This window comes from Dipodomys spectabilis, unplaced genomic scaffold, assembly GCF_019054845.1.
Source record: "Dipodomys spectabilis isolate Male_0828 unplaced genomic scaffold, ASM1905484v1 ptg000095l, whole genome shotgun sequence".
Lineage (NCBI taxonomy): Eukaryota > Metazoa > Chordata > Mammalia > Rodentia > Heteromyidae > Dipodomys > Dipodomys spectabilis.
In genome coordinates, this window is record NW_024870772.1 from 37,149,039 (window position 1) to 37,161,343 (window position 12,305).

Consider the following 12,305-nt stretch of genomic DNA (forward strand, 5'->3'; position numbering starts at 1 on the left):
ATCATCCTGAAAATTGATAAACAAATAATATGCCATGCCTGAAAGATGACAAAAAATATTTGATTAATGAATAATGCTCACAGGTAGATATTTGAACTAAAGGAATTTCTTTCAAAATATCACTTAATTTTTGACAATTTGCTCTTCTATAGATCTATTTTATACAATGAATATAATCTTAAAAAATCATTTAGTAAAGCCGGGCGCTGGTGGCTCACGCCTGTAATCCTAGCTACTCAGGAGGCTGAGATCTGAGGATCGCGGTTCAAAGCCAGCCCGGGCAGGAGAGACCGTGAGACTCCTATCTCCAATAAACCACCAGAAAACCGGAAGTGGCGCTGTAGCTCAAGTGGTAGAGCGCTCGCCTTGAGCTGAAGAGCTGAGGGACAGCGCCCAGGCCCAGAGTTCAAGCCCCACGACCGACAAAAAAAAAAAAAAAAAAAAAAAAAAATCATTTAGTAAAGAATTCAGTGCTGTCAACTTTTGCTACAGTGAAAAAAGTGCTCTATATATTTTCTTTATTTTACTTAGTCACATGCTCCCAACCATCTAGCATTTCTGTCCTTGATTTGCATGCATCTTGGATAGGAGTCTAGGTGCTACTATTGTGTCACAATCTTCCCATTTGCCAAAGGACAGAAGGTCTCACCTACACTCCTTTATATGTGCTTATTAGAATTGGATAGAAATGAGTCAATGGTAAACAACAGCCTCCATGTAATAATGGTCTTATCTCAAGGGGATAAGATGGAACATTTTATTTCAAGAAAGAGCACTAAAGTAACATGGCGATTAACTCTATGCACAATCTGCTAATGTTCATATCAGTTCAAGGCAAGCTATCTCAGTGAGGAACTTTAAGAGGCAGGGAACTAGGCTTTGACTTTTGAGCCATCAGTGTCCTGAACATCTTGTTTACTTAGTTTTCTCTATATTGAATCATCTACGGATCCACCTTCTCACATTTGTAGTTGTCTTCTAGTCTACATTTCCATTTGTTTTAGATTAGTAAAGGAGGCACTTCAATTTATCTTAGTTTTCTCTGTAGGAGAAAATTGAGCAGGGGAGTCTGATAAAAATATTTTAGGTATTCATTACTTCTAATCATGCACTATGCATTTCTTATTATGACTTGAGGGTATCTGCAGGAGGTCATTTTGGTAAACGATTGCTATGGTCTAAGATTCATAATCTATATTAATAAGGTGTTAAAATGACTGTGAAAAAATAATATATAACTTTTGAAGAATAGAGAAATGTAGGGTAAAGTATATATATCAAATTATGACTTTAAAAATATGGCTCAGTCAAAAATAGATCTGTTCTTTCTATTCAGCAATTCCATTTCTAAGAAAATAAGAAAGGCTATTGGGAAGTATTGTACATGGTATTAGAGTTTTAGTATTACATGAACCATCATAATACTCCTATTAGGTGATTTATACTGCTTAGGGAAACTATCTGGCCTTGTACATTGTTCACTGATGAAATCAATTTAATATAAAAGACCGGTGTCATTTCCTTAAGTCGATTCCAGAATTATTTTTTACAGAAATCATCTTCAGGACTGCTGTTGTTACATTCATCATGAGACCATATGATTTAGAATGAAAGCTAGAAGCATTATTCTTTGAGATTCAGCTGCCTGGCTTAATAAAATGGGACTTACATATTTGGAAATCTGGCTGATGAGTTTCATTTGCCTTTTCTCACTCACAGTCCATCATATTGATTATATGCATCATTCAGATCTCCTTGAAAGAGAAAATTGATTAATTTTTCTACAACTGTATATTCTTTGACATATTAATGGTCACCAAAATTGCATCTGGTGAATGGAAATAAAAGATTTTAGAAATACTTAAGTAGGTAACAATATGTTCCTAGTTGAAAAAGACTATTGAGCCATGGGCATTAAGTATTCTAATAATGACAAAACATGCAAAAATATTACATACATATGGTATATTTGTGTGGTCCATACATGTATGTGAATTCTGATTTTATACACAATACCACCCTACACATAATTATTTTTGGCTTATTGCTCTGCTTCCTCCATCAGTGGTACTAAACTTTAGTTTTGATTGTCAAACTTGTGAATATTTTTATCTCAGTCCTGGGGCTTGTTCTCAGGGCCTGGGCACTGTCCCTGAACTTCTTTTGCTCAAAGCTAGCATTCTACCAGCTATCGCACTTGAGCCACACCACCACTTCCAGCTTTTTCTATTTATTAGTACTGAGGAATTGAACCAGGGCTTCATGCATTCTAAGCAAGCACTCTACCACTAAGCCACATCCCCAGACCTGTAAATAATTTTTAAAACAAATATTTTTGCTGGACACCAGTGGTTTTATGTCTATAATACTAGGAGGCTGAGACCTCAGGATTTCAATTCAAAGACAGCCTGAATAAGAAACTGTAAGACTCTTATCTCCAATTAACCAATGAGAAGTTTGGCTTTTGTGGCTCTAGTGGTAGAATGCTAACTTAGAGCAAATAAGCTCGAGGATAGTGTCCAGTCTATGAATTCAACCTCCAGGACCTATCTATGCATAATATTCTTTCTCTTCATGTGTGTACTATAATTTCCAATTTTAAACTAATATTTATATCAGGAAGCACACAAAAAGATATTTATGAAGATATTTGACTAGTTAACCCTTCAGCAAAATGTTCTCACATTTTGTTCTTTGTGATTTGAAAATATTTGAAAACCTGTTTCATACTTTATGATAAAATATTTCTGTGTCTGGATCTCAGCTCATTTTATTTTGATATTTATTTATTTTTGGATGGTGGGGAAAGTCCATTAAGATAATCATGGTTACACATGCATGCTACTTGGGTTTTGGAGCAGAGTTGTACCTTCTTCAGAAAATTTCTCTCTTTTTTTTGGAATAGTGCTTGAACTGCTGTTGCATCCTAGAGATATCAAGTAGCAGCGCAAAGAGAGTATCTATCAGAAGCAAGGAGTTCAGTGACCCACTGAGCTATCAATTTGGACATTTGATTATTAGTAATTATAAAACTAAGTTTGAAAAATTACAGAAGCCAGTATGTTGAAATGATCAGCTGGTGTCCACTTGGAGTGAAGGTAAGGTTTGCTTCATTGTTGTAGTAACTCACTCATCTTAGAATCATGGTCTGATAAGGGCAGAGGAACTCACTCAAAGGTAAATGTCAGACATTTGGGTACAATATTCTGGAAGCAGTATGAGCAGGTTTGTAGCTTACTTGGGAGATATCTCCAATGTGCAATGGGGAAAGAAATTTCTCACAGTTGGCCAGTATTTCAGGTGACCCAACATTTGGTTTTCCACTTTGCTTCATAAAAAAAGATAATCAGAAGCACACAGGACATTGTAAACATTTATTGCAAGTTGTAAATGACCCTTTGAGATGGACTAGAAATTGTAAAGAAAAGAATTAAAGATTGGTTGTTAGAGAAGCCTACAAAAGAATTATGCTGAAAGAATTCTAAAAAAATGAGTCAGAGTGTGAAAACATTTATATTCCATGTGAATTGTCTGCAGAAGACAGTCTGGAAAGTTCCTGAGGTCAACTCAGATTGTCTACGGGTTAACATTATTTTTATACCTTTATAAGACATTACTTTCATAATAGTACTTTGATTTTCACTCATATTCTTTTATGATTATGGGAGGGAGTTTTTCAGAGATCACATGATAAGTGATATTTCAAAATACCCAATATAGAATCAAATATATCTTCTAGGAACCAGGCATTAAAAAGATTTGCAAGAAAATATAAAAGTAAAGCCAAACTTACCTGCTACTATTTTGAATTTTTGTACAATACAATTGTTGTTATTTTTAATAAATTAATAAAATAAATATCAGCTGTTCTCAATCTTAATTTTTAACATATTAAATGTCAGTAGATACAATTCATGCAATTAAAGCTCTTTGGGTCTACAATAGTTTTAAGGACCATTGTCCACATTTATTACCTTCTTTATTGTATTTATTAATGTTTTATGGTCCATTCTCCAGAAAATTTGTCCTCCAGATTGTGTTCTATTAAAGTCTAGCCACTTCTTTCATGGTCACTTGAAGCTGATTCTTGCTGATTAAAGAGTTGCCATTTCTCTTTTTCCCATTTTGGTCACTGTGAAAAGGGCTTCTATTTCATCAGATTGCGTCTTGATGGAAATGCTTTATCAATCCTAGCATAAATCAATCATGGCTGCAAGACTAGTGGTAATTATCCTTTATAGTAGCCCACCAAATGATGGCACATCTATTCTACTCCTATGTGGGCCAGACCACATTTGCCCAGTGTCTAAGCCATCAGAATGTCTGAGAATCAGTTAACAAAAGCCACAACAATCTCATTGACACACTAGAGAGTTTACAATGATCAGCCATCCTTGATCCATTCCCATCTCGAGTTAGCAAGATAACTGGTAGAGCTTAAACTCTAAATTATTTCTCGTCAATGATGGGCAGAGGCTGGAACTTCTATTTAGCACGTTTAGCTGTACAGCTGTAGCTTTCTGATAGAATCTGATGCATTCTGGACTTACATCTTTGGGGGTTCAGCCAAAGATTGGAAAGTAGTTTATATGCAGATTTTTGGATGCTTCCTTTCTGTCCCCCTAGTTACCACCTTTCTAGAACTTTCTCTTTAATTTTCAGCTGCTGTGATAGCTTCAAACACTATTTGCTGATGCCTTGAGACCTTCAACTTGCTTCTTTCTCACATACCATCTTCTTTCTGGCCTCAGTGGTTGTATGTTTTGAGGTACTCTCAGGGTCTAGAAACATTTGGGTTTTTTAGAATTTATTTATTGGCAGTGGCAAACAGACTTATATTTTCTGGTGGATCGGTGTTTTACCATGTCAGTCATACTGCCAGTCCTTTGGTTGTTGATTAATTTTGAAATAGAGTCTCAGTTATGTTCAAGTCAATCTAGACCATGATTCTCCTATGTGTGCTCTCTGTGTGGCTGAGAAAACATGTATATAACATACATTGCTACAAACTTTGCCTGGGATGACCTGAAATTTTGTTACCCCAATCTTCACTTCCCAAGTAGGTAGGCTCAACTTGCTAATACTTTTTAGGCCTGGAATAATATTTATTTTTAATAGAGTCAATATGAATTATGTATAATGAGCTTAGTTGTTTTAAATTTAATTTTATTGTCAAAGTGATGACAGAGGGGTTACAGGTACATAGGTAAGGTAGTAAGTACATTTCTTGTCAAACATTGTTATCCTCAAGAGTTTAGTTTTGTATAAGATAAATCACAATGACTAGACTAATAGTTGCTTGTTTTATGCCAGGATTGGAGCTTGAATTTAGGTCTTAGACACTTTTAGTTTTTTTCACACAGGGCCAGCATTCTACCACTTGAGTCATAGTTTCAGTTCCAGTTTTTGGCGTTTAATTGTAAATACAAGTTCTCTTAGATTTCTCTGCCAAGGCTAGCTTCAAACTTTGATCCTCAGATCTCAGCCACTTGAGTGGCTAAAATTACAGGCATGAGCCACAGTATCCGCTTTGAATTGTGTGTGTGTGTGTGTGTTTGTGTGTGTGTGTGTATGTGTGTGTGTGTATGTGCGCATACCTGTACTAAGACTTAAACTGAAGGCTGGGTGCTATCCCTTAGTTTTATGTTTGAGGCTAGTACTCTAGGACTTGAGACACAGCTCTATTTCTGGCTATTTATTTATTTCTTTATTGGAAACGATTGGAGATAAGAATCTCAAAGACTTTTATGTCTGGGTTGCCTTTGAACTGAGATCTTCAAATCTCAGCCTCTTGAGTAACTAGGATTATAGATGTGAGCTACTGACAATATTTTATCTACAAGCTGTTTGAGAGTTAGAAAGCATAAAGGAATACAAGATATTTCCTTTAAATTTTTAATAAAATAGAAATTATAAGTGAAAGACATTATTAAATATATGGTTTTATTTTGATAGCTCCTTTATACAAACACATGTACACATTTTTATTGTTGAGGATAAAACTACTCCTATACAGACTGTATTAGGAATAGGCAGTGCTTCTTGTGGAGAAGTAACAACTATAGTAACTGTAACTTTTTTTAGCATATATTAGTTGTCTGGGAGGGGTTACTTTAATATTTCCATACATATGTACAATGTACATGGATCAATCTTACTTCTCTTATTTTTTACAGTTTAATTAAGTTTTTTATTGTGAAAATACTGTACAGAGGGGTTACAGTTACATGAGCAAGGTAATGAGTACATTTCTTTTTTTTAATTAAGTTTTTTATTGTGAAAACTTTTTTTATCATTGTCTTCAACTCCCCTTCTTAAAACAATTTCAAAATGCTTCATTGTTCTTTTTTATTGAATATGTTTTTTATTGTAAAGATACTGTACAGAGAGATTACAGTTATATGAGCAAGGTAATGAGTCCATTTCCTATAGAGCATTGTTACCCCTCCTTTGTTTTTCCCCTACCATCCCTTTCCTCCCACCTCCCCAACTCTTTCTTTTCCTCCATCCCCCACCCACACAAAGTTGTAAAATTCATTTTCAACATAGTCTCTTGTATATCTCATTGTTACAGTGGGTCATCCTGTAACTTTATTTCAGCATTTTGTTGTTTCCCTTCCCCTCCCCAAATTAGAAAAAAATGTATATACAAGATGCAGGGCACCAGAATCAAATACAGTGACAATAGAGGTTGTACTATGGGGTAAGAACATACGAAGAAACAAAAAAAAATTACATTGTATATTATAAACACATTAAAAAGATCAATAAGAAAGATAAAAATCTCTTGTGTCCTTATCTTAGGGTTCATTTCGCTTAGCATCAGATTATATGGTCATATGTACATAGTTTTTGACCTCTTCTGCTTATCCTAAACATATACTAGTTATTGCAGATATGGGAAACCATGGGATCTATGTTTCTTTGGACATGGCTAACTTCACTTAATATAAATTTTTCCAAGTCTTTCCATTTCCTAACAAACGGGGCAGTATCATTCATTCTTTCTGATGGAGGCATATCATTCCATTACATACACACACACACACACACACACACACACACACACACACACACACACACACACACACATCACATTTTCTTGATCTACTTAGGGGCATCTGAGTTGGTTCCATATCTATGGTGAATAATGCTGCAATAAACATAGTTGTGCTGGCAGCTTTAGTATGGCCTTGTTTGTGATCATTTTGGTAAATGCCTAAAAGTGGGATTGCTGGGTCATAGGGGAGCTCTATGTGGAGTCTTTGGAGGAACTTCCATACTGCTTTCCAACATGGTTGAACAGGTTTACATTCCCACCAACAATGCAGTAGGGTTCCCTTCTGGCCACATCCCCTCCAGTGTCTGTTGTTATTAGAGTTCTTGATTATAGCCACTCGAACTGGGGTGAGGTGGAATCTCAATGTTGTTTTGATTTGCATTTCTTTTATGGCTAGAAATATTGAGCATTTTTTCAAGTGTCTATTGGCCATTCATATTTCCTCTTCAGAGAAGTCTCTCTTTAAGTTTTTAGCACACTTAATAATCAGGCAATTGTTTCTTTGAGGATTGTTGTCAGGGGATTTAATTTTTTGAGGTCCAGGTATATTTTAGATATAACACTCTTGACTGTTCTATGGCTAGTGAATATCTTCTCCCAATTTGTGGGATTTCTATTGATCTTGCTTGCTATGTCCTTTGCCATACAGAAGCTCTCATTGTTCTTTTTATACATGAAAATATATTGATTATATTCATCCTCATTTGCCCTCTTTGTTACGCTCCTCTTTTCTGTTTGTGGCCATCCCCCACTCACTTTTATCAATTGTTCTATGCCCAACTCTTAAATCTAATTTCATTGCACTACCTATTTTAGAATGATGACAATTGATTTTATGTTTTAATTGGCTATGATATAATTGTTTGGTTCAACATAGATCTATATACTTCTGCAAAGATATTTTCCAGATGTGATTAGCATTTACAATAAGCAGTATTTGACAAAATAGACTGCCCTCCATACTGTAGGCAGACCTCTCCAGTTACTTGAAGGCCAAAGAATGAAGTTAGGTTTCTAGAAAGGTTTTTGTTTCAAGACAGCAACAAATGAGCCCCGACTGTTAGCAGCCTACTGGTCTGCTTCAGACCAGCCAAATCCTACACATGATGAGTCAAGTCCTAAAACAAATCAACATATACATATTTTACGTGTTCTGTTTCTCTGGACAATACTGATAAATACCAACAGAGTAATCCATGACATATAGTGTTTCTCAGAAATTGAAGTGTTTGTGTTCACTTCTAACAACTTTTAGTTTTATTCTCATTCCCTAAATGTCTTCTTGACTTCTCTATTGACACTGAAGTAACTTTCAATGAAATTCTTCCCTCTCTCCCCCCCAGGAACATTTTTGGTGAAATGGTGGGACTAGAAGCTGGCCACTGTGAAGTGGAGTGAAGAGAGCTAGAAGTAAAGATAGCGAGTTTAGACCCCTATTTTTTTTAAATTTTTTATTACCTTTAAGTGTTGTATAAAGAAGTTCCCATCCTAAACAATGTCTGATAACATTATCACCCATCACTCCTAACCCATCCCTTCTTCCACTTTTCTTTTCTTGTTTTTTTATAATTGAGATTAGGTGGTTACATAACTTTCTCATATTTCACAATATTGTGGAATAGTGATAGTTAAAGTCACAAATACATTTTAACCTGAACAAGGCAAATTGGCATTATCATGGTCTTAAAGTTTGTGAATTCTATGAGCTTTGACAATACAATTATTTCTTCCACATCAGGTGATGTTTCCATTTCTTTCCCTTTGCTTGATGTAAGCTGGTCCCTCTTTCCCTCTCATTCCTCCCACCCATCACTGTCTTTGGATTGCTTAATTCATTTTCATCTATGTCCAGTGCAACTGGGCATGTGAAGAAAAAGTTACATAAGTAAATGATTGTACATAAGTAAAATCATTAAACACTTTAACATTTATTGACATCATACTTACTTATGAGAAAATTTAAAGAAATGGAAAAGTCTAAAGAATAATCATTCATTAGTTGTCATTTAAATAATTTTGCAGTAAAATGAAATAGGGAAAGAAAGAAATATTTATTTTCATATATTTTAAAGAATAAAAAATACACATTGAGTGTGTGGCTAAGCATGCATGAGGCCTAATACCAAGCCCTCATTAATTTTACAAAAAAGAGAGAGAAATAAAAAGAAATGCATACAAATTTCATGCTGTCACAGAAAGTTTTGAACTGTCCATGAACCTCCTTTTCTATTCTCAACTCAATAGCTCCACAGTCAGATTGCTTTACAGACATCTTAGATGATGAGCTTATTTTCAGTTTTCTGCTATACTCCTTTGTTTTCTGTGTTTTACCTTTCACAAAATTTTGAATTTGAGTCTGGAGTTGAGTAACACCAGTGACACCATATCTTCCTTAAGCAAATGGTTTAAGAAGAAAGTTCCATCAGCTCAGAGTAAACATCCATGATACCAACTCACATGGCTGCAGAACATGCCTAGATTTCCTGTTCACTTCTAGTCAGGGCTGATAGAACTTGGTCTTTTGATGATTATACATTCAATTTTTGTTTTGTTTTTGTTTTGTTCACTTCCAGTCAGGGCTGATAGAACTTGGTCTTTTGATGATTATACATTCAGTTTTTGTTTAGTTTTTGTCAGTTTTGTCCTTGAACTCTAGGACTGGGTGCTGTCCCTTAGCTCTTCAGCTTAAGGCTAGCACTCTATCACTTGAGCCACAGCCCCACTTCTAGTTTCCTGGTGGTTTATTGGAGATAAGAGACTCACGGACTTTCCTGCCAGGGCTGGCTTTGAACCGTGATCCTCAGATCTCAGCCTCCTGAGTAGCTAAGATTACAGGTGTGAGCCATTGGCGCCCAGATATATTCAATTTTATGAAGACTTCCTGCAATTTGAGTTTAAATGTGTGTGTGTGTGTGTGTGTGTGTGTGTGCTGGCAGTGAGCTTTAACTCAGTCAGGGCTTCACTTGCTTGGAATTTTCACTCAAGGCTCATGCTCTACCACATTAAGCCATACTTATGCTTCCAGCTTTTTTGGTGGTTAATCAGATGTAAAAGTCTAATGGACTTCTCTGCCCAAGGCTGCTTTGAACCTTGATCCTCAGATGTCAGCCTCCTGAGTGGGTACCACAACAGATGAAAGCCACTATTGCCTTGTTCAAGTTTTTAAAATGTGAAAATTATGAAAAAAGGAATAGAAGTTTACAGCTTGTATAAGAGAATTTTCATAGCATCTGACTTTGTAGAGTTCTCCAATGAGTTAACTGAAAGGAGAATTATCCATACCTTAGACTATACACCACCCCACACTTGTATGTGCAAAAACACTGTCTCCCTGAGCTTGACAACCTTGGTAGCAGAAAAAAAATGGGGGCAGGAACAGCGAACAATTCTTGGGAGCTTTCCACAGAGACTGATACACTCCCTCCTTTGTGACGTTTCAGGATGGCAGGGCGTCCTGATCTTTTACTTCCCATCAAAGGCAAGATGATTTGAGAATCATTCTTTAATGCTTAAATAGAATATTGTACAAATGTCCTCTTGTTAGAGAAAAGCACCAGGAGATAAGCACAACAGAGCTTGCCAAGAGTGCTGTGCAGGCACTGGTGAGGCCATGGGTGCTGTGGAAAATAGCTCGATGTGTGGTACTGCTAATCATAATCCCAGTGTAATTACAGGTTGGTTTCATGGAAGCTGGAGAACATATTTTTACCTCTTTCCTCTTTTTTACACAATTTGCTGGCTTTCTTATAGAATTTAATTCACCAGCATCACCACTAAAAGTACAATAAAGATTTCAAGAAATCTGAGATCATAGTTATTTATAGCCTGTGCAACAGTAAGGGTTGTTTTATGGTCATGTGAAGAAGGCAGGCTTCCTGGATGACAGGCATTTTATAAGAGTTGCTTTAAACTGAGTGATGTGAAGCAAAAGAAAATGATGTTGGCTTTTCAACAGTTGTTTTCCAAAGCATTCCCAGCTGGAAGCCTATGTATGGATCACAGCTAACCTGCCCATTCAGGAATCTGACTCTGCACTAAATACACTCCAGTAGGATGTTTAGGCTCTTCAGGGGTTATGTAATTGTGGAGCATTAGAATATGCTACTCTAGAGGCTAATAATATTCCTCAAGAAGATACCTTCTTCATAGGACTTATGAGTGGTAGACTCCAACAAGTAGTCTGTATAAGAAAAATCTGAAATTATCATAAGCAAATGCAAAATATTCCAGATGTTCTCTTTTGTAGCCCAACAGAAAGTTAGAATTCAGGACAGACACCTGAGACCTGAGGATCATGGTTCAAAGCCAGCCAGGGTAGGAAAGCCTGTGAGACTCTTATCTCCAATTAACCACCAGAAAACCAGAAGTGCATTGTGGCTCAAGTGGTAGAGTGCTAGCCTTGGGTAGAGGGCTGAGGGACAGCACATGACCCAGAATTCAAGCCTCACAACATACAAAAAAAAAAAAAAAAGAGAGAAAGAATTCATGTCAATGTGATTTGAATTGAACACTAACTTGGAAGGCCTGAGGACCTTTGAGTTCAATCTACTAATGTCATGAATATTTACTTTAACCTATTACTTTACTCAGTTGATATTGAGGAAACATTCTTTGAAATGCCTTGTAACTTAATATCATTTGTTGTCATTTATACATTAACCAAGCACATCCCATTGAGTAATCGTACCCTTGACTTATTTCTATTTATTTTCTTCACTGTTAGAAGCCTTCACGTTCCAATTTCTCTAACATATATGAAGTTATTTATAAACACATAGTGAAATAATGCTACTTCCTCGAGAAATCCTGAAAAAAGTAATACTGATCATGGTAATCACTTTGAATATGTTATGTTTTGCTTATAAGGAATGCAGAGCTTTAAGAATAGTAACTTACATTTGCATTAGTCATTATTTCACACAACTGAGAGCTCTGTTTACCTTCCCCAAATCCCAACCTCTGGGCAAAGGAGATGTTATTGTTCTCATGTTGTTAATAAGAGACTATTATTTTGTGTTAATTCCTCCACAAAGCCCTAAAAGATGAAGCTAAAAAGAATCAAAATGGAATCATTCATGCTAAGGTTCCATATTCCCAAACTAAAAATAAAGCTGTGTATTTGATCTTCTGATAACTCAGAATTAGAGACACCAACTGAATTTTGAAACAGCTTTAATTCTTTTTTTTTTTTTTTTGGGGTCCGGGCGTTGGGCCTGAACTCTAGGCTGGGCACTGTCCCTCAGCT